This window comes from Gopherus flavomarginatus, chromosome 1 (genome assembly GCF_025201925.1).
Source record: "Gopherus flavomarginatus isolate rGopFla2 chromosome 1, rGopFla2.mat.asm, whole genome shotgun sequence".
Taxonomy (NCBI): Eukaryota; Metazoa; Chordata; order Testudines; family Testudinidae; genus Gopherus; species Gopherus flavomarginatus.
In genome coordinates, this window is record NC_066617.1 from 189,830,952 (window position 1) to 189,858,860 (window position 27,909).

The following is a 27,909-nucleotide window of genomic DNA, read 5'->3' on the forward strand; positions in this document are numbered from 1 at the left end:
CTTTGCCCCAGGCCCTCTGAGTCCTCTGGGAGGCCCTGTAGAAGTCAGTGGAATTCCACACTGGAACAGGGACTCCACATGAGTGAAAGGGTCTTTGCTAGTGACACAGGATTTATTCCATGCCACAATCCACACCTAATTACAATGGTAGTCTGCTTAGTTGCACACATTGAAGTCCCACTACTTGCACATCCATCTTAATCAACTGCATTGACCACATATCTCAACATGAAAAAAAAGGGAGCAACTAAACACAAGGTTTATGTAGAACACAATCACAATAACCTTCTTCATAACAATGACAATACTGTTGTCCTGTAACGCTTCCTTAATGCTGAGTGTTGAGCCAATAAGCAGATTAAACACAGCAGCAACTTATGAAAATAACTGCTGAAAATAGTTAGCAATGAAAGTCATCTACTGAGTCGTCCATCCACCAACCTCTACATTCTCAACGCTAAAAAAAACCAAAAAGGGAATATTTAGCTTATATGTCATATTCATCAGACACACCTTTTGACGCTTAAAGAGAAAAATAAAAAAGACGCCTTGCCTTGTGCAACAGAAAGTCATGTGACATTTACTTTTTTAAATTGAGAAAGAGATGGGTGCAGACGCTTTCATAATGCCTAGCCACTTGAGGAAGAGTATAGCTTGTGCTCTTCTTTCGACCCAACACACATACAGCTCACTTGATGTCAGCCTAGACATAACTGGGAACAGTTTATATATAGACAGACATCTAGCTCTATAAATAGGAAGATGTGTGTTAGTATAAAGCTTTTATTGGCACTCATTTGGGGTGACCTGCATAACTCACTTGTAATGCAGGCATCTCAAACACCGCCAGTAAAACCCTTTTTCCATAATGTGCCCTCAATTATTTTGTTTATGCCACATTTTAAACTGGTTTAGTTCCGTCTTTTTAATAAAGTTTTAAAATGTTTTATGGGTACTACCTTCTTTCACTCCACCTGTCTGACCACATTGCCTTAGTTTACTATGTACAGGCCTTGCAGTGAGGGTTGTTTGTTTTTTAAGCCCTCATAATATTTAAATAAATCTTTCACATGAATCATGTTATATTTTTAAGCTATGGTATCTCATGAACCATTGGGACTCAGAGACAAATGTATGTATCACCTCAAATCCTGGAATGTGAGCTCCTGAATGTAATGGTGTAGGTGGGTCTAGCCCTTACTGTTATTCCTAAAATCATAAATTGTCATTGAGTTTAAGACCAAAATTTGTCAGTTCTGGACCTCAGGACAAAAATTTGCACTTCCTTACCCCTATATTTGAGTGAATGGGGGTGGGGGAAAAGGACATTTGCATTTAAATGCAAAACACACACTCCCACTCAGCCACCCAAAAAAACAAAAACAAAAAACCCACCCACCATAGCAATGAGTATCAGAGTCCAAGTCAACTGCGTGGGGCTCATGCAAAGCGGTGAAAAACAAAAGTGTAGATGTTCAGTCTCAGGCTAGAGTCCAGGCAGTGAGAGTCTGCCCCCCTCCCCAGATATCAGACCTGAGCCTGAACATCAACACTGCTATTTTTAATCCTGCAGAGCAAGCCCTACTCAGCTGCCATGTTAATTTTTATTTTGTGTGTGTGCTGTGTACACATACCCAAAGTTATTTTCTTTGTAAAAGGCTGACTGAAATCTGTGCAGTGATTTGGAATGCTTGGAGTCGTCTCAGCAGACATTAGTAGGCAAAGTACAAATAAGAGGGTCTAAGATTGAATAAATTGCATTTTTGTATTTAAAAAACCCCACAATTTATTTGCACTATGAAGCATAAAATTATTACCTACAGTATAACAATCACATCTCTCTCACTCAACCTAACTGACTGCATCTTACTTCCAGCTTAATCTGTCAGTGCAGAGATCCAGCATGGGTGAAAGGTCATGCTCTAGGTCCTTTTTGATACAGTCACCTTTCTTTTAATGTGCACATGATGGGTGTTTCCAATAGTGGAGCAACTTCAGGTTTTTGAGTCAATATATTGTAATGCAGTAGTACTGACATATGGATAAATTTCATACATACAGTTGCTCTCTTACTGAATTATGCTAATTGTTGTTTCTTTTTGTCTCACTTTCTTTACAAGAATACTAATATGAAGCTAATAAATGGATTTCTGTCCCATTTCCGCTGACTACAGGTGACTAGTGGATGATATTATGGGGTTTCACATAAGGTTTCACTATTGCTGATTGCCTTCAATGCCTTTCAAAAGGGAATGGTTTCACCACAAATTGAGGCAGAACCTTTTCCAGGCTAATGCAGTTACAGAACATTCCTTATAGAACCAGAGCCAAGCTCACAGAAAATAGTCATTACAAATACAATTCATATTGGAAAGGCAAAGTGCAGTCCAATCAAACGGGTGCCTAAGGCGGCTAGTTACACCTTCCCTCTTCTTGAAGAAGCTACACAGTCAGTAGAAAAAAAAATTGTGCATTTAAAAAAAAAAATTACAAAAAATCCTCAGTTCAGTTCCTAACGAGCAGCAGTCCGTATCTCCAAAACACAATATAATTATTAGTACTCATTGGCACTCTGGTTGTCTGTCTAAGGCCTGGTCTACACTACGCGTTTAAACCGATTTTAGCAGCGTTAAATCGATTAATGCCGCACCCGTCCACACTACGAGGCCCTTTATATCGATATAAAGGGCTCTTTAAATCGGTTTCTGTACTGCTCCCCAACGAGAGGAGTAGCGCTAAAATCGGTATTACCATATCGGATTAGGGTTAGTGTGGCCACAAATCGATGGTATTGGCCTCTGGGCGGTATCCGACAGTGCACCATTGTAACCGCTCTGGACAGCAATCTGAACTCGGATGCAGTGGCCAGGTAGACAGGAAAAGCCCCGCGAACTTTTGAATTTCATTTCCTGTTTGCCCAGCGTGGAGCTCTGATCAGCATGGGTGGCGATGCAGTCCCAAATCCAAAAAGAGCTCCAGCATGGACCGTACGGGAGATACTGGATCTGATTGCTGTATGGGGAGACAAATCTGTTCTATCAGAGCTCCGTTACAGAAGACGAAGTGCCAAAGCGTTTGAAAAAAATCTCCAAGCTACACAGTGCTGCGTGACAAGCGTAACGGAAAGCCAAAGAATCAAATGGACGCTCATGGAGGGAGGGAGGGGGTACTGAGGACTCCAGCTATCCCACAGTCCATAGCAGTCTCCGAAAAGTATTTGCATTCTTGGCTGAGCTCCCAATGCCTGTAGGTTCAAAACACATTATCCGGCGTGATTCAGGGTATAGCTCATCAATTTACTTCCTCCCCCACCACGTGAAAAAAAAGGGAAAAAAACATTTCTTGACTTTTTTTAATGTCACCCTATGTGTACTGAATGCTGCTGGTAGACGCGATGCTGCGGCAGTAAAGAGCAGTATCCGCTTCTCTTCCTTCCCCAGTGGCAGAAGGTACAATATGCTTGATAGCTGCTGAGTACTCCTGGCTGGCCTCAGGTGGGTAAAAATAGGAATGATTCCCGGTCATTCCCAGTAGATGGCACAGAATGGCTGGTAACGGTCTTCATCACAGCAACTGGGGGCTGAGCTCCATCAACCCCCTCGTTTTCATGTGTAAAGAAAAGATTCTGTACTGCCTAGACTATCATAGCAGAGGGATGCTGGGCTCCTCTCCCCACACCGCTTAATGTCCTGCCTGGACTATCACAGCAGCTGGAGGCTGCCTCCCTCTCATTTTATCTCATTAACAAGTCAGTGTTTCTTATTCCTGCATTCTTTATAACTTCATGACACAAATGGGATGGACACTGCTACGGTAGCCCAGGAAGGTTGGGGAGGAAGGAAGCAACGGGTGGGGTTGTTGCAAGGGCAACCCCCGTGAATGGCATGTAGCTCATCATTTCTGTGGGATCTGACACGGAGCGGCTGTGCTCTCTGGTTCTCTGATATACTGGTTCTCTAGTACACCTGCCCCATATTCTAGGCAGGACTGACTATTTTTAGATACCATAAAGGAGGGATTGACTCGGGGAGTCATTCCCATTTTTGCCTTTGCGCCCCCGGCCGACCTCAGCCAGGGGCACCCATAATAGCAGCAGGCGGTACAGAACGACTGAAAACCGTCTCTGCTATCATGCAAAAGCAAATGAATGCTGCTGTATAGTGCTACAGTATCGCCTCTGTCAGTGGCATCCAGTACACATATGGTGACAGTGACAAAAGGCAAAACAGGCTCCATGGTTGCCATGCTATGGCGTCTGCCAGGGCAATCCAGGGAAAAAGGGTGCGAAATGATTGTCTGCTGTTGCTTTCCCGGAGGAAGGAATGACTGACGACATTTACCCAGCACCACCCGCTACAATGATTTTTGCCCCAGCAGCCACTGGGATCTCAACCCAGAATTCCAAGGGACGGGGGAGACTGTGGGAACTATGGGATAGCTACGGAATAGATACCCACAGTGCAACACTCTGGAAATCAATGCTAGCCTTGGACCATGGACGCACACCGCCGAATTAATGTGCTTAGTTTGGCCGCATGCACTCGACTTTATACAATCTGTTTTACAAAACCGGTTTATGTAAAATCGGAATAATGCCGTAGCATAGACGTACCCTAAGGAAAGGAAGGTCAAAGACTAGACCAGAGAAAGAAATAGGGATAAACAGGTAGAGTTTGTCTTCACTGCCTCTCGTACTGAGCGTTCTGACTTTGATCTCATGAATGGACCGCTTGTACATCCAAATTTATGGGGAGGCAGTGGGGGAGTGTGTGGGAGGGCGAACTGCGTCTGCCAGGGCAATCCAGGGAAAAAGGGTGCGAAATGATTGTCTGTCGTTGCTTTCACGGAGGAAGGATTGAGTGACGACATTTACCCAGAATCACCCGCGACACTGTTTTTGCATTGGGATCTCAACCCAGAATTCCAATGGGCGGGGGAGACTGCAGGAACTATGGGATAGCTACGGAATAGCTACCCACAGTGCAACACTCCAGAAATCAACGCTAGCCTCGGTACGTGGACACACACCGCTGAATTAACGTGCTTAGTGTGGCTGCGTGCACTCGACTTTTTACATAAACCGGTTTTGTAAAACAGATTGTATAATCTGAATAATCCCGTAGTGTAGACATACCCTCTGTCACTGTTTATTGGCACTACCACTACCCAATGTCACCTACTTCTCACCAGAGGGTCATCTTCAACGCCTCCATCTCCTACCACATGTCCAGGTTGTTCCTTAAGTTAACATTTATTTTTCCATCTCCAAGATGGAACCCTGTTTTTTTCCCCATAGTTAAGTTCATGCATGCCTTTATCACCTACCAACTGAGGCCATGTCTACACTACCACTTATATCAGCAAAACTTATGTCGCTCAGGGTGTGAAAAAACAAAACACCTCCCTGAGTGACAAGTTTCACCAGCATAAGTGATCATGTGCACAGCGCTATGTCAGCGAGAGAGCTTCTCCTGTCAACATAAAACCACCTCCATGAGCAGTGGTAGCTATTATGTCGATGGGAGAACTCTCTCCCATTGGCATAGAGTGGCTACATGCATGATCTTACAGCAGCGCAGTTGCATCTGTACAGCTGTGCTGCTGTAAGCTCACTAATGTACACATAGCCTAAGTTACTGCAACCTGCTCTTCTCTGGCCTCACCGGTATCCATCAGGGCCCTCCTCTAGTACATCCCAAATGCATCTGCTAAATTTCTCAATCTTACCATTTGCTCTGATCACATCTCACCCCACCACACACACTTATTCCCTCTACTGGCTTCCCCGGTCCACCATGCCAAGTTTAAATGTCTTGCTTTAATAGCTTTCTGGGCCTGTGTAACTCTGACCCACCTATATATGACTTTCTCTCTTAATGAGGCCCTTTCCCTACACCCACTCTGCTTCACCAATGCCAACTTCATTGTAACAGAAACCTCTCCTACAAGCATTTCCATGACATGCTCGCTCCTTACACAAGGATGGCCTCCCAAGACTAGCCTGCCAAGCCACTGTGTTCTCCCCATTCATATCCTTCCCACAATACCCAAGAGAAATGAGTCAAATCAAACACACAACAGAACCAACATGATGAAAAGGAATCTATGGATTAACACATTGCTTGTCCTTCCTTACTGTTTGCTGCCCTTCCTCATCATGTCATGTATACACATTTAGACTGTTAACATTTCAGAACAAATCTTATGTCTCTGTGAGGCAGTGGGGGAGTATGACGAAGTGGGACTGTTCTTAATGTTTCCTCTGAATACTATGTGGGTGCCTCAGTTTCTGGCCGACACACTGTCTCTTGGCAACTAATGGCCTAGGCCCTTCCCCCTTGCAAGGGGATGCTAAAGGTGTGGGAGTGCAAAGAGGTCAGGTGACCTCCTGGCCCAGGAAAGGAACTCAGTAGAGGAGGAGGGGCTGGAGGAGGTTTCAGTTTGGAGCTGGCTGGGAACGGCAAGTGAGTGCAGATGAGGTTGTCTGGTTCGCTGGGCCACAAGATAGACCTGGCTGAGGGGTCCCGTTCTCTGTACCTACAAGCTCTGTTTTAGATCGTGTTCCTGTCATCTAATAAACCCCTGTTTTACTGGCTGGCTAAGAGTCATGTCTGACTGCGAAGTGGAGGTGCGTGCAGGACTCTCTGGTTTCCCCAGGACCCCGCCTGGGCGGACTCTGGGGGAAGTGCACGGAGGGGCATATGCTGAATGCTCCAAGGTCACATCCAGGAAGATGAAGCCATGTGAGCTTCTTGCCCTGAAGGCAGTCTTCTCCAAGGGAGAGGAGGCTCCCCAAAGTCCTGACTGGCTTTGTGGGGAGCAGTTACAAAGCATCGCCCAGGGACTCCTTGACAGGGAGGTTTAGATTGGATATAGGAGAAAAAAAATTTCACTAGGAGGGTAGTGAAGCACTGGAATGGGTTACCTAGGGAGGCGATAGAATCTCCTGCCTTAGAGATTTTTAAGGTCAGGCTTGACAAAGCCCTGGCTGGGATGATTTAGTTGGGGATTGGTCCTGCTTTTAGCAGAGGGTTGGACTCACTAGATGACCTCCTGAGGTCCTTTCCAACCCTAATATTCTATGATTCTCTGAGGCACCTCTCACACCTATATCATCAGTTAGATTGACCCCTGATAATTAAATGAGGTCCATGAACAAGACTAGCCCCCAGAATAAACCGATTTTTGTCCCTTCCTATTGTAAAGAAAGGATCTGGGGAGAAAATGTTTTAAAAACAGCATAGTGATAGACAGTGCTTCATAGACAAATAAAAAACCTCGTATGGTTCCTTCCTCCCAAAACCCAACAAACTAAGTAATACTGATAATGCAGTGAAACGGGCAGTAGAACATGGCGGGTGTTGATGAGGAGAGGAGAATTCACTGGGGTTAACATAAAGGGGAATAGAACTCTCCCCTCCTCTTTGATTAGTGCTATTAAGAATATAGTGAAATTTCTCCTTCTGAGATCTCCCCCTTCAATTCAAACTTACTTTCACCCCTGAGATTACGAACAGAGGAGAGACTAGAGGAAGAAAGAAAACACTGCTTATAGCAAAACTTTATTTTGAGAGTGGGTTGTTTGATATATTTTTTTAAAACAATCATGAGAGCAAATAGTGCCAAGGTGGAGATAATGGATAAAAAAAGTGAAATTTGAGGAGAGACTTAAAGGGACAGAAAGGAAATCATCCTAGGGATCTAGTTAAATATAAACTAGGCCCTGGTTCACTGTAACAGAGAAGGCTTTGCAATATGCTTCTTAATCATCCTATAACCTTTCTGGCTCAAAAAAAGAGGCTTCTAACTCAATGAAGCGCCCACCCCACCACACTTTTTAAGTGAGAGAAGGCAGCAGCCATTGGCTCCAATTCTGATCTCATTTACTACAGATTTACTCCAGCGTAAGACCACTAAAATAAGTTCTATTTCTCTGAACTGACTCCAATATAAAACTGAGATCAGAACCTGGCCCACTCTAATGCAGGGAGTAGGATGTGCTAGGAGGATTAAAAAAAGCTTTAAAATAAAACTTTGTTCTTCTCTACCTGGGGGGGGGAGGGGGAAGGAGAACCTGCCTTCTTTCCAGAGTTGACTTGGTATTCCTCTCCTAGCTCACATAGGCATGTTTCAGCCATAGCCTCTCTGAAGCTGAACCATTTGATGTACCAAGAGGTGCTGCAAGTACTCTTGGGCTTTCCTTACTTTGGCAGATTTATGTGAAGAAGTTACTCTGCGTTTGACATTTGCCTTGAACAACTGTGTTACAAATAATCTCCAGCTCTAGAGGATGGCATTAATTATTACTATAATAATTTACACAGCACATTACAGAACACAGTTATGTCTCCAGCTCCAAAGAGCTTACAAACTAAGGTAAGACATGGGGACAACAGTTCAGGAAATAAACAGTCTGGCAGTAGGGAAGATGGGAGGAGGGTTTTCCTTACATGATAGGTTTCAAAGAGGCATTTGAAGGAAGGAAGAAAGAAGGTGCTAGAAGATGAGAGAAGAGATACTATTCCACATATATGGGAAAGTGTGATAAAGAGCATGACATCATGAGTGGGGGAAGGAGAGGAAGATAGGAGCAGCAAGAAGCATGTGGAATGTGAGGGCAAAGACATAAGTGGAAGCAAAATTATGTAAAGCTTATACTGTAAACCAGGACAAGAAACCTGAAAGTGATGCACTATGATAGAAAGCTCCTGGAGACATTCAAGAAGGGTTTGTTGATGTTATAAAGGAAATACTAGCATGGTTTGGGGGCTCTCTCTTCATAATATAGGAGGATTCCCTTCTCCACTATTGTAAAGAGGATTTCATTGATGGTGAGGATAGATAAAATGTTCCAACGCATCTGGACAATAAGCCACCTGCCAGGTCCAGTAATATGTAGGGGCCATTAATAGCACGGAATGATCAAAAGAAAGGAAGCGGTACTCAGTTTAGTCTTCCCAGCACAACCCCTAAGAATGATAAAACTGATGCACTGGGATGTGCAAATAAGCATTGTACAAATCTAGTGATGCCAATAAATCCCTTCTTCAGTAAATCCTTTCCTTCTCTCCTCTACTGTGTGATTAGTTGCTACCCATTTTGATCAAATTTTATCTAGTTAGTTTTTTCATGTGAAGTTGGTTCAGCCACCTTTAATCTCAAATGATACATCTCAGATGACAACCAGAGAAACTGCATGTGTAAGTACAGAACTGTAAATAAAAGATTCCATTATTCTCAAGTTATCCAGTGGTGGGACACAAAAGGAAATTCAGCTCTACATGATAACCTCTACTTGCTACTTACAAAAAATGTTCATCCAGTGCAGTTCCCAGCTACTCTTCCATGAAATTATTTTCTTTGCCAAATGATAGCCACAGGAGTAAACACACACACACAGAGAAAAATTCTCTAGATTAACTCGAACATTCTTAGCAGTCTACTTTTCTTCAACTGAAGGCACAAGAGGCATGAAAAGAGAAGTTACTTTCCTCCACATAAAAGACTTTAGGGCATCATTTCACCTAACTATGAGAAAAATATTTTGACAATAATACAGCACGTCTCTTTCTCTGCAAAAGCAAATCAAAACCAAAACCCAAAACAACCCTGCTGTGATCATTGCTTAGGACACTGATCACTATTGTTTTATATCTTGTGCACCACCATCTCTGCGTTGTATTAGCTGGTTATCTTTCGTCATATATTTGAATTGTAGGCTATGTGAGGAAGGGAAAGTCTTTCTGTTATTTATTTGTACAGAGCCTGACAGTCTGGGCTTGATCCCTGATTGGTGCATCCAGATACTAACAATAAAGCTACACACATGGCCCTCATCATGGCAGCATCAGAGTGCTTCACAAACATCACTGAACATATCACCACAACTACCCTTTGAGGGAGGGAAGTGCTATTATCTCCACTTTACCGATGGGGAACTGAGATAGAAGAAGATTAAATGACTGGCCGAATGTCCCCCATGAACTCTGTAGCAGACTTGGGAACTGGACACAGATCTACTGAGTTTCAGTCAAGCACTTCAGTTCCTCCCCACTGATAGGTGCATACAGGGTGAACACGTAACATCTGTCTAGTATCAGAAAATAGTGTATAGAGGTTTATAGTCTCATCTAACCAGGATTGCAGGGGGAGACTGCAGTTACATGACTTGGAATATATCCAGGACATCATAGTAAATATCCCTATCTGACAGAAAACCAATGGGAGGTCTTTAATGATCAAATATAGTCAAGATCTAGGTTTTTACATCAGATAGCACATGCAACAATAGAATACTGCACAACTCTAACCAGGACAACTGGTCCAGTATTGAACTGGCAATATCCTGGGTCGCTGACATTATTTCCTGCAGCACCCTGTTTTTTCTCAGAGATTCTCCACCCTGGCTCAGCAGTGCCATATAATGACCTGGCCCAAGCCTTCTTAGCTTGTGAGAGCTGATGGGACTGCAGTACAGCTCCAGAAGACAGAATTTTGCAGCTAGTCATTGTACTACTGTCTTCCTCCACATAGTCCTACTGAACCAGTTGTCAATACAGACTAATTTCTAAATAAGCATATCCCTAAATAAGATTCTAAATAAGAATCCCTGTAGTTTTGGAATAAATCTCTCTCTCTCACACACATCCCCTCCACATGTTACTTGTTGCTCTCTCACACACATCCCCTCCACATGTTACTTGTTGCTCTCTCCCACAAAAATCCATTTTTTGGAAATTGGTCATAAGGCATCTACTCGCCACTTGGTCTGGGTCACTTGGAGTGCTTCTGTGAGTGGCTTGATTAGGCAGAGGAGAAACAGATGAGGGAGGGTGCTGGAGGAAGAGGGAGGCCTTGATGGGCCATAGTGGAAAGGGACCTGAGCTGAAGAAGCCAGATAAGGCCTGATTTTTTTCCTTCACATTTAACAGATTTTCTAATTCAGATCCAGGTTTTGGAACACTTCCTCACACCAAGTTGTATCTTACCCTGTAAGGAGCCCATTGATTTCACTGGGGCTGATCTCAGAGGGGGGAGATACTACTCTATGACCAGGCAGCAGAATCTAACCTTCAGAAAATAATCATCCCATGGGTATAGCAGAAGCCAAAGCATAGGAAGAATTTGTATTTTTTAATCAAACAATATTAACTTTTTCTAATGGAGTGTTTATTATTAAACTCTAGCAAAACTTCACCTATGGCTAAAGAAATTGGTAAGACAGGCTTCAAAGACACAAACATTCTTGTTTGGTCTTGAAAAAGTGTGGCATTTTCTGAAGAGTGTTTTAATGTCTCTGTTGCCGGATCCCTTTTATAAGTAGAATTTGCAGGCCCCTTACATGGCTTTTATCACTTTAATGAAAGAAAACATTTAGAAAGTGCACACCACTGGTTTAAAACAAACAAATACCAGAAGAAACTTCAGAAGGGGAGGGGAGAAGGGGAAGAAAGCCTGAGACTTTGGTTCCGCTATCGATCATTACTTATTGTGGCTCAAATGGAAGAAAAGCACATCGAGAGTGAAGAAAAAAATAATAGTTTTGGAACTTTTGCATCCTTTAAGCACCAAAATTACTACTTAGAGAATAAGCAATTTCTAGATTTTCAAATGGTTTCATAAGAATACATAAACAAAGAAAAATACAAGCATAGATGTCTGTGGCCATTTACACAATATGGCCTTGTCTAGACTAGAACATTTCTCATTCTCTGCAGTGGAGCAACACTGAAACTACATGTGTAGACAAAGCTCAGTTGTTTTTACCACTGTCATGAAAGACTGCTGTGGTTGCCAACTCTCCAGGATTGTCCTGGACTCTCCATGAATTAAAGATTAATTTTTAATTAAAGATTATGTCATGTAACAAAACCTCCAGGAATATGCTCTACCAAAATTGGCAACCCTAAAGCCTGCAGATAAACAAACAAAATTTCTTAGTGTAGGTGAAGTCCATAAAATGAGAGAGAGGACCCCAGGCTTGCTCCCCACCCTCCAAATCATATTGCATGATTAAATTTGATAAATTTTATGCTTAAAACTAAAGTTTGTTAATTCAGAATGGACACAGCATTCAACAACAATTTTAAATAAAGCAAACAATCATAGAATTAATTTTAGTGGGAGTTAGGCACCTACATACTTTAAAAATCTGGCCCTAGGTTTCAAAATAGAGAATATTAGCAATACTTTTATTTTTCAGGGAGAATTACTCAGTATAATAGCTGCAACAATTCCACCAAAGAGGTTTAGCAATAGTCTCAGTTCAATACATGGGGACGTTAATTACACAACTGCCTCTAGCATTAATGTGAATTGAGTTGCTACAGACCCAATCACAAGATTATATTAATTGTTTACACACGTTTCTGTTTGCTTAGGAAAGTTATGCAACAGGTCAACTTCCTCTGTTCCTTATGCTGAAACTTGGTAACAGAAGGGAAGGGGATGGAAATGGGGAACAGAAGTTTCACAATCTTGACCTGGGTATGCATAACACCCGCTGGAAGATGCATGAACTGTAAACCTCTCCATTCCATTTCCATGATTTAATACCATCTTGACAGGCAACTGCATCTTTTTAAAAAATATTTTTATGTATCCGAAGGGCAAGCTATACTAGATAGGTCCACACTAGACTGTACTAACCTTGGCAATCTGTAAAGTCAGAAAATTCTGCAATTTGATTTAAAAAACTCGGATGCATTAGAGTCACAAAATCCATTTCAGGCCAAGTTTTCCCATCACATTGACAGCAAAAGGAAATAGTTTAACATATTGTTGTCACGCATCAAAAGTTTAATTCTACAGATGTAGTCCTACATTCCAATTAAAAAACAAATCCACACACCATCCTAAGCATACAGATTGTTCTGGATCCCATGACAGTTCATTTAACATAAGTGATAAACACTAAGGAAGCTTTTGCCTTTAAAAAACAAAATAAAATAAATCTTCCTTCCTCTTGCACACCATACCAAAAGTAGTGCATATCCAAAAAGTGTGTGTATGTATGTATATATTTGGAATAGTCACAAAAAATCTTTGCTAGTAGAGTGTTTTCAAGGTCTGACATGGTTTGAATCTGACATTTTCTCTTCCTCTAATCATTTATTTAAAGTCATAGGTTGAATTATTTATGAAGGAAAGTTATTTGCACTGAAATACAGTATTATTGCCCTGTATTTGTCTAACAAATGTATCCCTCCGAACTCAAAGCAAAATAGCTTTTCAATAACTGGTTAAAAATTGCTAAAAGTCATTGCAGAATGGAATAAATTTTAAATAAGCATTAACCAATTCTACAGTGTTGTAGTAATTAAATATTGATTTCAAAAGTCTTGTTAAATTTGTTCAGTTTCTTTTAACTTATGGTTTGAATGTAAAGAACCTGTGCAATTGTTTTTATTGTATTACAGAACATGTTTTTTATTGCTTTAAATTGACTACAAAAGGTGCTGGGAAAGAACATTCAATTCACAGAGTACTTTCCTTGCATAAATGAGTTAGACTAAATAGTTTGTATTTAAGTAATGTATAATGAAATTAAAACCATCACATCATATTGTCCCTGGGTCCATGCCTCTTGAAGAAATTTATAGTTTTCAAAAGGATCTATATGATAAATAACTTGTATCCATAAAGCTACGTTCACACTCTTTGCAAGCTGTAAAATATAAGATAAGGATACTCTTGTATAAACATACTGAAGTTATATAAGTGTTAACCTTAAATCTACAAGGCCATATGATCAAAGTAACTATTTTAATACATGTCTATACTTCAGCATTTGGCATCTTTTAGGTCCCTGGTTTCCTTAAAGCAGGTTGTTTACTTGTCATCTACTCGAACAACGTGTAGAGGGATAGTTTTATAAGCCTCTCTCTGATAACTTGTATATAGTGATAACAAATCAGCAAAGACAGATTTTCATTTCCCCATCAAGTTATTAGATTGGGTTTACATCAAGATTTAAGTGTCCCAGACAAGCCTTCCACCTGTCCTAAACTTAACTGGTTAAGACTGTTTGCATTACAAGGTCAGAAAGTCTTTATATGTGGCCACAAGCAAACATCCAAACAATCACTAATATAACTTCAGCAATGTTAAGAATGGAGCACTGAGTACAGCTCAATATGAAGCAGCCGGAATCTTATTAAGAGATTGTTCTACACATCCCATCAAACATACAATTGACATCAGCACAGCATCTTAAAAAAAAAAAAAAACCCCAGAGAATCAACTAGGTAAAGTCTGTAACTGACATAGCAAAAGAACAGAACTAACCTACATTTTTAAAGAAAGGGTACAAATTTCTATGCGAATGAAAATAAACCACAGAGCACAAATACTACATGAGACTTTTTCCTAAGCCTTGTTCTAGTATAATATTAAACAGTATTATATACACCTTATAATATACTCCTCTTGATTTTCCTCTCTCTGCAGCACCAATACAGTGGGCCAGTTCAATAAAGTGGGGAAAAAACCCATACTCATCAATTAACTAGAACAAGAAATCAACAGTCACATGTGAGATTTTTCCCCATTCATCTGGATATTAAAAAACCTCAACCTGGAATTGCATCTGTGCAGGCATGTTGCAACCAGTGACACAAATCTGTTACTGAGCACTATATGTGGGTTTTTGTTATCAATCTGGTTATGTTATCAGTGAAGTATACAGCAAATTTGTCTTATGAGAATGGGCTTAGTTGATTGTAGTAAACAAAGCTGCAGATTCAATGCTCGCACAAACTTTCATTCATTTCTTGTTCTTTACATAAACTTACAGCATGTGCCAAAGAAAGAGCTGAATGTTAAATATTCCTGGAGTGTCACAATATGTAATACAATAAAACAGATTACAACCATACCTTTCTTTCACAGCAGTAGTGCCAAGCACAGGTACACTGTAGCAATCAATTTGTTCTGCAGACAGTAAGGCTTTCATAGAATGCTAATGTAAAATCTCTTTCTTTCTCCTTCGACTTGACTCCCCAATGCCTGGGTCCCGACCAATACAAGGAGGAGGGCGAAATGTCTTCTGCTGAGATAACCACAACTACTAATCAAGTATACGTGTACAAGGGCACAGGATTAAACCTCCACCAGGCTTGACTCAGGCACTGAGAGGAGCTAAACACATGCACAGCAAGGTCAGAATTAAACACGCACATGGATGCGTCTACTTGAGTGAACTAATTCATCACACTTTACCACTGACGGCTTTTTACCTCAGGGGAGTAAAATTACATCCTGGTGAACTGATGAGATTTAGACATAGGAGCATCCAACAACAATTTTGTTTTCCTTGAAATGAGAACTAGTGAACCCTGCTCTCTGTAGTGAAAGGATGACTGTTTCAGAAACAAAATGTATATGGGAAACCGTTCTGAAGAAGCTAAAATGGAATTATGCCATGAAGTTTAACACACATTTAACGTACTTTGGGGGAATTTTCTTTTTAAAGTATTTCTCTTTAATTTTTAGCATAATCAATCTAAGAAAGAATAAGCATTTCACTTTTGCCTAACATTGCAAAAGTCAAACAAGCTGTTCATTTACCTTGAAGTTTATTAGCATAGCAAAGTAACATCCAGATGCTCTCAAATGTTCTCAGCAGTACTCACAACACATTTTCAAAATCATTTAATAGGTTTTTGTTGGCTGGCATAGTTGGATATTGCATTACTCCTTTAAAATGGGCATGGCATTACCTTAGTCAAATAGCCCTAAAGCTACTTTAAAAAAGTTTTCCTTTAAACTTTCCTTCCTTTCATTTAAACTACTATAATATTTTACAACTACATGATATGAACACATCTATAAACAAATATTTTTATTATAAATGTGTGGAGGTGCACATGCACGCATTGTAAATTACTGAATTATCGCTATACAAAGAACGGGAAGAGAAATGTTAAAATTTAACAGCAGTGTATTTCTCCTTTAATTTTGCCTAGTTGCATTTGCTTTTTGGTATTTCTTGAACAGTAAGTGAGACCGAGTACGTACACACATTTATAAAATACATCAAGGCCACCGCTATAAATCATTATTGACAGGGCTTAACTAATATTGCTTCTCCTGTGGGATCTGTATTTAGAAGAAATAAATGTAAAAATAGTCAAACGCAACCCTGATGTTACCATTTGGTACTTTACCACTTTTAAATTAGTAAAATACTTTTGAAACATCAGTGGCTTCAATGAGATATAAGAGAGAAGCATAATCAATACTGATGAGTTTGTCCTTGACATACTGACCGTGTCATCAGGCTATTGTCATGTGATATCATGTCATTTCCCCACCTGGCTCATGACCTTGTCCTTTAAATGACCCAAAGCTTCCCTCAAGTAGCAGGAGGCCCCTCCCCGCAGTCTCCGCAAGGTCGAATGGGTCAGCATGTCCTCATCTATAATCCACCACCATTTGTCAGCAGGGAGGCTGGAGGAGGCAGGCTTGCTACAAGGGGAGAATGCCCAATTAGGCAGCTGTCACACAAAGCATAGGCTGCAAAATTATCCCCTGTCAAAAGAAAGAGCAGCTGCGGGTGCCAATTACAGCAACCTTTCAACCCTTTAGGTACTGGAAACTACACAGAAGTAAATGAAGTAGAATTAGTGATAACAAATCGATGAATTAGGACAGTAAATTAGAAGTTACTAGCAGGTGAGCTTAGGTCTTACATAATGTTAAGGGCATACTACACCCCAGGCAAGGGCAAGATTGTACAGATTTTACACAGCGTATCAATTTTCTTCTATCCATTTTTCTTGCATGGAGTCTGTTTTCCTCCATCATTTTATTCTTACATGCCTGCTGCCAGAGAGCAAGTGCAGAATGTGGTGGGGGAGGGGAAGGGAGCCCAAGAGGAAAAGAAGTTGCATTTCCTACTCTTGCCCTTGTATCCAGGCAAAGGCTCAGTTTCCTGTCTCATAAGGAGGTCCCCACCAAGAGCAAGAACAATTTATCTATACTAAGATAGTTAATTTCAGCCTGACATTTAATGTTCACAGCATCTGACATTCTACATTGAGGTGGTTTGTCCAGAAATACCAGAATACCACTTCAAATTATAAATCCATCATGTGTGTTATTTCATTTACATTTGAAATCCCTTAAATCTCTATTTGAAGTGTCAACTGTGTTACACTTCAGATTAAGGGGGAAATATTTCTCCTAATTTCAGTTCTCCTTGAGGCAGCAACTGTGTATAAGCACAAAGAATGCTATCAGTCACATTACTCCATGTTGTTGGCAAAAATTTTCTTGCCCCATGAGAATAATAATTTTTTTTAAAAGCTGGTAAACAGCTTAACTAACTTAAGTTTGCAGTTTAAGAGGACAGCAATTTGCAGCGGTGCATGAAAGCCAGGCTCTATAGGACATTAATACTCTTCCTTTCCTTCTCCTCCTCTCTCAAGTCTACCACAACAGCATTATAGTAAATTTTGGGCTCTCTTCCTACCTTACGATTAAAAAGAAAAGAAGTAGGGGGTTAAGAAAGGGAGGAAGATGGGGAAAAAAAGGACAGGAAAAAACACGACCAATATAAAGCACCCCAGCACACTGTTGTTAACCATACTGAATCAGTATTGTGCATACATATTTTGGACCAAACACAAAATCAAAAAACAAAAATCCTTACTCCAAAACATCTTATGTTATGCATTGTGCAAAAAAAAAAAAAAAAAAAAAAGGTGTTTAAGTTTAACTGCAGTTAGCCCTTTTTTATATTACAAATGAGCACTCTCTCCCTCCTCTCAAACACATCTTCCATAGGGCTGCTCCTTCATAATATTTTTCAGTGGTGTGGGAACTAGTCCACATTTCTTAAGGTAACCATTTTGAACACAAAAAATCAAACTTTTATATATACAGTGAGAATCACTTAAAGATTAGTACAGCAGCAGGAATGATTCACTGATCTTTCAGAAACAAAGTTTTATACTCTTGTTCTATAGCCACTGAGTAGCATTTCACGATAAAAAGAAAAAAGTTCTCTCTGACTTTTATAATTCAGATACAGATCATCATTATATGCACATTGTTGTCCTATTTTTAAACAGATGGAAAATGTTCATCTAATAGCAATTAGAGTATTTCTCAGGAAGTTTGACATTTCCTTTTGAGTAACATATGGAAATCGCAGAGCAGTGAAAGAGTTAATGTCTTTAGAATTCAGTTTCCATCATACTTGGGTGACTATCTCTTTAAATAATTTAAATCCTCTCCATCAACTACAAAGCTGTTTTGAAGCCATTTAGCTTTGTTCTTTACATGTGTTCTAATTAAGAAATGACCTTGTCATCACACACACCAGAAATCCTGGATTATTTCCTACAGCAAAAATCCACAGAGCCAAAAAAAGGAGAAAGAAAGAAACACTTCTTCCTTTAGTGAGGAACTGAGGAAGTTGTTGGTTGGCTGAATGCTGAAGCAGTTTCACCGCATAATTTTTTTTTTTTTTTGTTGTTGTTGAATGTCACAGGGCGGGTTAGTGTGACCTTGAGCTGCATCAGCAGCACAGCAAGGGTCGAGATGCCTGCAGGCGCCCTTGTTCTGGATTTGCAAGACAAAACCTTCAAACTGGCTGAAGGACATCTTAAATCTCTTCAAAGGTTTTCCGTACTAATCTGGGCTGCTCTTAGCCAGATCTGTGCCAGTGTGAGAGGCAAAATTAAAAACAAGGTCTTTGACAGAATATTGTCTCCTCTTAACCCTTCTCATGCAGAAGGCAACATAGTGCAGGCACTCTGGAAACAGTTTAATAAGCAACAGAGATGCACAGTTTAACCAGCTGCATTCCTTCAAAATTATGTAAGCAAGCATGCACGAAGGATGGTACTGTTATTAACAGTGAATATTCAGCAACCTCACTACACAGCATTCCTTTCCCCCCTCCTTAAACCTGAACTATGTTATTTTCCTGCTGCTCTTATATTTATTACAGGACACTGCAATGACAATCTTATTCTCTTTGGGCCCAATCCTGAAAATTCAATAGGAGCAGAGGGTGCTCAGCACTTCACAGAATCTGGCCCTTCATGACTATATAGGGTTGCCAAATTCTTATAGTGGGAAAAGGTGACATCTGCCACAAGGACAATGAAGGTGGGTGGTAGGTAGGGTGAACTGCATGCAACAAAAATGTTTTTCTTCTCAGCCACCTTGTGGATTTGAGTACATACAGGGAAAGGCTGATTACGACTTACAAGGTAGTAAGGAATCACTGAAAGAGGGGATGTCTACATGTGACAAGCCTGGTACAGACAGGAAGTGTACTTGGAGTAGACAAGAACTGTAAGCCTGCCTCAGTTTCACCAGGCTATCTGGTTGATGGCTTCTTCAATTGGTCGACAAATAGGCATTGCATTCACCAAGTGGACAGGGGGGAATCCAGAAAGTCTTTGACAAGGTCCCTCACCAAAGGCTATTATGTAAACTAAGTTGTCATGGGATAAGAGGGAAGATCCTTTCATGAATTGAGAACTGGTTAAAAGACCGGGAACAAAGGATAGGAATAAATGGTAAATTTTCAGAATGGAGAGGGGTAACTAGTGGTGTTCCCTGAGGGTCAGTCCTAGGACCAATCTTATTCAGCTTATTCATAAATGATCTGGAGAAAGGGGTAAAAAGTGAGGTGGCAAAGTTTGCAGATGATACTAAACTCTCAAGATAGTTAAGACCAAAGTAGACTGTGACGAACTTCAAAAAGATCTCACAAAACTAAGTGATTGGGCAACAAAATGGCAAATGAAATTTAAATGTGGATAAATGTAAAGTAATGCACATTGGGAAAAATAACTTCAACTATACATACAATATGATGGGGGCTAATTTAGCTACAATTAATCAAGAAAAGGATCTTGGATAGTGGATAGTTCTCTGAAGACGTCCACGCAGTGTGCAGCAGCAGTCAAAAAACTCTAACAGGATGTTAGGAATCATTAAAAAGGGGATAGAGAATATCTTATTGACCGTATATAAATCCATGGTATGCCCACATCTTGAATACTATGTACAGATGTGCTGGTCTCATCTCAGAAAAGATATACTGGCACTAGAAAAGGTTCATAGAAGGGCAACTAAAATAATTAGGGGTTTGGAACGGGTCCCATATGAGAAGAGATTAAAGAGGCTAGGACTTTTCAGCTTGGAAGAGAGGACACTAAAGGAGGATATGATAGAGGTGTATAAAATCATGAGTGATGTGGAGAAAGTGAATAAGGAAAAAAGTTATTTACTTGTTCCCATAATACAAGAACTAGGGGCCACCAAATGAAATTAATGGGCAGCAGCTTTAAAACAAATAAAAGGAAGTTCTTCACACAGCACACAGTCAACCTGTGGAACTCCTTGCCTCACCTGAGGAGGGTGTGAAGGCTAGGACTATAACAGAGTTTAAAAGAAAACTGGATAAATTCATGGAGGTTAAATCCATTAACAGCTATTAGCCAGGATGGGTAAGGAATGGTGTCCCTAGCCTCTGTTTGTCAGAGGGTGGTGATGGATGGCAGGAGAGAGATCACTTGACCACCACCTGTTAGGTTCACTCCCTCTGGGGCACCTGGCATTGGCCACTGTTGGCAGACAGGATACTGGGCTGGATGGACCTTTGGTCTGACCCAGTATGGCCATTCCTATGTTCTCATGTCAATGTCATTTAAAAACTATCAACACTCTTACTAAAAAGAAGCATATTATTCAGAGATATGTTTCTACACAGAACTCTCTACTTCATTTTTATTTGAAGAAATAAAAATGTTCCGTGTATCCAAAAAAAAAAAAAAAAAAAAAAAAAAAAAGCAGCTTTCTGTTTTAATAGATAGAAAAACTACCTGGGTTTTGGTGTATGTAAATGGAAAAAGATGGCTTAACCACATACCCTATCTCACATTACAATGGCTGATCTAGTCAACAGTAACAATAAAACTGTTGTAGGAAATTACAAGAAAAGCTGGGTTAAAAACAGACTCATCACAGTTGTGAGAAATCACCATGACACTTTAGAAATGCCTTTTAACATTTACAATGTATAGGCCAGACAAGTCCTTGGGGAAGCAGAACTGGAAAAGGAGCCCATTAATGCCAGCTGAGGGTGTTCCAATTCTTCTCTGGCTAAGCACTTACAGTTAAAATTAATCTGCTATTGTACATTGACTTTTAAAGTACTAGGCTCTGCTATAGACAAGAAAGGAAGATATTTAAGTTTACTGAAAGGATGATATTGCTTTGGCAATTATATCAGAACTGTTAGACTGTACGGGGAGACTTTGGAAAACTAGTAAAGTGCCTGAAACCACTATGGCTTATTGTTAAAGACAGCCTAGTCAGCAAGCTGTTAAAAGCAAGTCTCAGCTTGACCAAGGCAAGAGGGGAGGGGGGTTTAGGGTGCCACTGAAAGGGCAGCTTGACCCCACGTCCTTCCTGATAAGAATTGAGTTAAAATTGCTGATACATGCGTTTTCAAAAAGAGTAGGATATGCCCCAAGAATGTCTATTGAGGTCTCAAGGCTGCAAGTTCTGGAAAAACCCACACCTGGTTAATCAATAATCAGAAGGAACCTCTTGCTTGAAACTGCTTACTTAACAAGGTTTCTTTAATTACTAAATGTATAAATAAGGGGAAAAAGCTTGAGACAGGTGGGACTCGTTTCGGGACTGGCCTCCCTCTCTGGATGCATCTTCTGTTCCCCAGCAGCAGACAGGCTGCCGCTGTATCACTCGAAAGCCACACTCAGCTTTGGTAATTATCAAGGGTTGGGGGTGTTTTACTAACCTGTTGCGGACGTGTGTAAGTGTTTGAGACTAAGTAAAGTTTAGCTTTAAGTGAAAGCACTCTTGTGTTGTCCTGTTTGTGCCAACCATCTATCGGTCGGACGGCCGTGTCTCCCTTGATTTATTTCCTGACACCTCCTCGCACAGCGTAAAGTTACCAAGAGCTGTGGGTTGAAAGAACCCCAGGTAACAAGACCACTACTCATCTACCACTAAAATGGGCTCAATTGGTCACTCCTGTGAATGATAACTCTTCTCACAAAACATCCTACTTCAATCATCTGTTTTCAGATAAATATGAAGGAACTATCACTAATTTATCACCACAGAAGAAAGCTACACAGTGTGAAACCCCTTACAGATCTACCAAGGTTTCAAATGTATTTATTTTGGTTGGGTGAAGTGCCACTATATTCATGGCTGTCAGAGGAGCCCCTTGGGATCACTGGCAGCTGGGCAAAAACATGAGCACTTCCAGGATGTGTGACATGGTCTGAACTGGACTGTGGCCAGATTGGGGAATAAATGTGGCATAAGATTGCCTTTGCAACCCTTTCTCATTTGGGGCCCTGCAGAAAGCACAGCTTAGCCAGAGCCAAGGACTAGACCCATTGAATTTCTGCATTAACTAATGCCTTCTGTGTCCTTTGTGCGTTAGAAGAACGTACAGGCAGCAAATAGTGGTGAAAAAGAATGACTAGGTCATCAAGTCTCTCTCTCTCTGCCATTGCAGGATTGTTTTCTACAATACATTTTTTAGTAATCCTTCTATTATAACTTTCATTAGGTTGGGACTAAGAGAGAATCCCTTAAGTCTATGTATTATATGTCCCTCTAGAAGAAAGTACTATGATGCCTTTTATACTATAAGTATGCAGTGAAATACGTTGCAGCATAAGCGGCTTCCCAAATTTTTCCTTCCTGTAATTGAACCACACAGTGGAGGCAGAATTGTCTCTAGTTCCCTGAGTGTTGCCAAGTGTTGTGAAGCTCCTCAAAGCAAAAAACGAAAATGTGTTGCAATAACCTGGCTGAACACGGTGAGTTAAAGACGCAATGAAAGCTTCTAAGTTAGGCAATAGATGCTGCCAAGTCTGAGAGAGAGCGTAGTCACGCCAAAAGCAGGCGCCAGAAAACAAAATGCAAGTTAATAGCTTCATTCTGGAGTTGCAGTTCTCCAGTGAGAACTGCCCAAATCGGAATGTCTTTAGAACTGCGAACAAGAGAAGGAATGCCTGACATACAGCACCGACATGCACATACTTAGAGAGTGTGGCACTCTCTACACTCATATGCATGGAATTCAGCCATCCATCCATACATCACAAATGTACCAAGTCAGGCAATCTGTCACTGGGGCTAACATTTGTCATGCTTTGTCTCTGCAGAGGAACACCTTGTTCCGGGAAGTATGATTCTGTTGACCCATGGTTCTTCTCCCCACTTCGATCCTCTTTGTGATATTAGGCAAGACTATCATTGTGTGCCCATGCACCATCCTTAATTCTGGAATTTTTTAATTGCCAAGTTCTTGATTTTGCAACCATTTAACATTCTTTAAACAGTGATGATTGTGTGTGTTGTATATAATACACACACGCACACCTTCCCCCCCCATTTCTCCCCCTCCCTCTTTCTCCCCCCTACTTCCCACTGCCCCCCTTATTAACCAAAAAGGGGAGAGAGACTATGGAGATCTCACCACAATTTATCCTCCTCTCAGTTGGAACTCTACCAACTATAGAATTAAACCTACAAAAGCTAAAGTTCCCCTTTGAAAGCCACTGCACATACTCTCCTTTGAGAGATCAGCCTTATCAAAAAATGAACCATTTTAAAACTGTACTATGACCATGGCATGGATCCTGTTGCACCCTACAATCTCAAAACACTGTTCTTACTATTACAGTTTAGCACTGAATATTAGAGTCTTCTACAAAGACAACAGCCACAAATCATGCTGCTCACTATCAAACATCCTTTCACAGGTTTTAAAAGTCACAATGCAGACAATGGTCTGATAAATTTGGTGAGGTGGGGTTTGCTTTAAAAAAAATGAGCATTTCTAATTATGTGACTACAGACAATAGAAACGAAACACCTCCAGAAATGACTGAAGGATAAGAGACCAAGCTTATTTAGCTGCATGAGCACAGAAAACTTCTACAGGGGCCCAAAAGAACGCAAACTTTTAACAAACACTTAATAGCTACTATGAGGATGCACATAATCCTTAGCAATAAAAGGTAATGTCCATTCTTATTGCTTCTTTAAGTTTGAATTTTTTTTTTTTTTTAGTAAACAGAGCATTGTAAAGATAGTTGTGAACCATTTGAAACTGACAGAAAAAGAAAACGCATTTTTAATAGAAAACAGCAGAATTTGGACTTTAGCATAACAATTTAAAGCCAGCAACTTATATAGGCTATAAAGTCTTTTGATAACATCCATGTGCTTTTGTTGCCCCGCATCCCTTCACCCTTTTTTGGGGAGGGTTGGGGGTTGTCAGTAGAAATTTACAGAGGGTTTGAATCATGGCCTCTACTGTGCCTCATGGGTCTGCACCTGTGATTCTCAACCTGCGGCCCACAAGTTGTTTTCAGCCCAGTCAGCACAGTGCTGTGGCCCATGTGACATCCTTAAGGCCATACAGGTGGTACTGGATGTGGCCCACAATGGTAAATAGGTTGAGAACCACTGCACCAACAACCTCCTAAAGGTGTTTTGCCAGAAAAGGACTGATTTAATTTGCACTTGGGGCTTTCATGGTGTCCTGCTGGCGAGATATATTCAACGGAATCATTTCTTAGACATGCTGCTATATCTTCTCCACAGTTAGCATCACCAGTTTTTAGGGCTCTATTGGCTGATTAGACAGACACATGGACCTCAGAATTACTTATACAGCCCTCAAAATCATAGTGTCTTTGCACACATTAATAAATGTGTTTCCAATTCATAAAAGGATTTAAGCATTTGCTTACCTGGATGTATGTGAGCATTCCCATAAGTGTCAATGAGGACTTACTGGCTTACAGTTAAGAAAGTGCTTGAGTGTTTTGCTAAATCAGGGCCTTAACACTTAACGCAAATTCTTCACATAAACCAGTGAAGCTATGTTAGTAAAATACAAAAGCACCGCCATCTTTCAAGTGTTTCTCCTCATGGTCATCATAAATATTCACAAGCATAGCTTTCTGGCTGTGCCCACAGCAGAGATGCACTTTATTAGAATTTTTTTAAGTGATGTCTGTAAATTTTTTAAAATAAATATTGAAAAACATCTTTTAAAATTGTGTTTGCTCTGCTCTCCCCTGCAGCCCCTTGTATGAGGCCTTGCTTAGAAGTCTCTCTGACAGAAGTCTCTCCCTCAAAAAAAATAAATAAAAATAAAAAATATTTTGACTCCCCCACTCATATTCATTCTCTCACATACACAATCTCTGTAACAGAGAAAGATCTGGTTTTGGGAAAGAAAAACCCAACATCTGATTGTTAAATATTAACTATTAAAAATAGTTTAGCAGTACCTGACTGCCCAAATTAATGTCAGAAACCCAAAGAAAAGTAATTTCTTAAATTGTATTACCTGAGGTTACATTTTAAAAAGACTGAAAAAAATTGATATCCTGAGGACACCTGACATGCTGTTATTACTCATATGCCCACCATACAGTAGGATACTAGTGTTACTAAAAAAGGGGAATCTATCAAATTTGAACATTAAATCCTGAACATTCACTATATCTACTGTGGTTGTCTTTACAATACTTTGCAATTGCCTTTGAAAGCCAAGTAACTTGATTTCTTTCTGTAATGTATTCCCCCTAGATATTCCCTGCGCAAAATATAGAGAAGCACAGTGAATACAGAATGGAGATAAAATTATTTAGTCATGAAATGCAAAGGTTTGGTGGGTGACCATTTTATGTATTTTATTTTTTTTAATTTGGTATTCTATGTCCTTTAGGATAAGTAGTAAGAGTCTTGAGAACTGGATAGGCATAGTGAATGAATACATTACCAGTACACAGCTCCAGCAATAATCAGCAGCAATACAGATGCCACAAGTCCAGCGTATGGTAAGCCTGGGAGTAACAGAAGAGGTGCCAGGCAGCAACGAAGAGTTTACTGTGATTCCCGGTGACAACATTAATCAGGAAATTCAAGTGTCATTTTCTCCCTCAAATGCGCTTCAGCTCATCTTTAACAATTCCTATTCCTGTATTATTTAATAATTTAAGCCTGCAGTGCCAGTGCTCATCTCCAGACAGCTGATGGCTTTTACTCAACAAAATTCTGACCTCCTTTCTTGCAGAGGGTGCCAAAGTGCATCTAAAAGGCAAAAAAGGTCCTGCCCTTATTATTTTATTGATTTTGCACTTTGAATCGTTAGAAGCGAGTTTCAAGGGCTTTTGGCTTGATTCTGCCATGCAACTTTGTCCTTAGTTCGCTCGATACTTAGTCAATGGATCTCACTCCCAAATTATTTAACTGCACATGCTAAGATTTAGTCACAGGTATTTTTAGTTAAAGTCATGGACAGGTCACAGGTAGTAAACAAAAATTCACAGCCAACGACCTGTCCATGACTTTTACTATATAGATACCCCTGACTAAAACTTAGCAGCTCCTAGGGTCCCTGGGGCTGACAGCTAGCCCCTGCACTGGCTGCAGGGGCTGACTGCCCCCAGCAGACCCTATTCCGAGGCCCCGGGGACCACTGCTTGGGTGCACCCCCAAGGTCAGTTGCCCCAGGATTGCTGTTCAGGCGCTCCCTGGGGCCAGCTGCCCCAGGACAGCCTGAGCAGTGCCTGGTGTGGCTGGTTGCGGAGTATCAGAGCAGCTAGCCCTGGGGCCAGTTACTCTGGAGGCCCTGGGATCAGCTGCACCAGACATTGCAGCTGCGAAAGTCACGGAGATCGTGGAAAGTCACGGAATCCAGGACAGAATCACAGCCTTACACATAGCTAACTACAGCTAAGAAGGTTAACCTATTAGGCATCTTCATTCAACCTTAAAAAAGAAAAACACAAAGTGGTTACGAATCTAATATCCACCTTAGTTCTGGAAATGTAGTCTCCACTCCCTACCTTATCCAATCCAATCCTCCTCCCATTCACATCACTGAGAATCTTAGTGGGAGCAGGAGCTGGTAGTTAGGACTCAGCCCAACTCTCACTGCAGTCAGTTGAAAGGCTACAACTGATTTCAAGGGGAGACGGGGGTGGGAGGACAAAACAGCCCTATCACTCAGAGCATTTTCAAAGAAATACACTACCAAAAAATGCTGTGGGGAATAATCCAGCATTGGCAGGAACGGTGACTAGATAAAAATCTAACAGGTCTTTTCCATTCTTAAATTTCTATAATAAATCTATTGCAAAAAAAAAAAAAAAAAAAAAAAAAAAAAAAAAAAAAAAAAAGTGGACCCTGTGCCTCAACATGATAAATATAAAATTTAAAATGTCCCTAACTTTGAGGAAGTAGTGCCCAGAAACTATTTCTACCACAACTTCATACTGCAAGTTGGTATACTGAAGGCCTTAAATTCAAATTTTATCCTTCAAATGAGATACAATTCACTGAGATAGTATGCACACCAAGCTGACTGTGTAGAACTCAGCAGAAAGTTGAGAATGACTGCTAGCTGCCATTCCAGCTAGACGGAGGCGTGCATACTAATATCTTTGGATTGCTGCCACATTATCCATGTATGTTTTATTATACCTCATCTTAACGTGTAAGACATTTATCTTTCATTCTTTCAAAGTCAGAACAAAACAAAAACAAAACAGGCAGAAAGATTTGATACCCTAAGACTAGTAACAATATAGTTCAGACAACTTAAAACGAGTCATCTTAAGCTCTTTTGGCAGATTTTATCTTTTTGATCAGATAAGTAATAATAAAAGGAGGAGTAAAATTATTTTTTATTTTTGCAGTAAGCTCTTCACAGATGTAGTGGGTAGATTTTCTTAACAACAAATCTATGTAGTCACATTAATTCAATTGAGGTCAAGAAGTCTTCATGTTAATAAAATGATTGTTCCAAAATCAGAATTCCTGTCTTCTCTATATTTCCAAACATGCCTACCAATGATAAGCTAAAACCTAATCATT

The 27,909-nt window shown here is 40.5% G+C and overlaps 1 protein-coding gene across 4 annotated transcripts in view; it reads right to left on the reverse strand.

Moving 5' to 3' along the window:
• NRIP1 (nuclear receptor interacting protein 1) overlaps positions 1 to 27,909 on the reverse strand; it is a 102,965-nt gene that overhangs the window by 24,424 nt on the left and 50,632 nt on the right. The window contains exon 1 of one of the 4 annotated variants that reach the window (XM_050956954.1): positions 25,811 to 25,865. The exons of 2 other annotated variants lie outside the window; for them this stretch is intronic. The gene's annotated coding sequence lies outside the window, so the exon portion shown is untranslated. Of the gene's footprint in view, positions 1 to 16,268; positions 16,385 to 25,810; positions 25,866 to 27,909 lie in introns of those variants that run through there. One more of the 4 variants, XM_050956936.1, reaches the window with a different exon arrangement.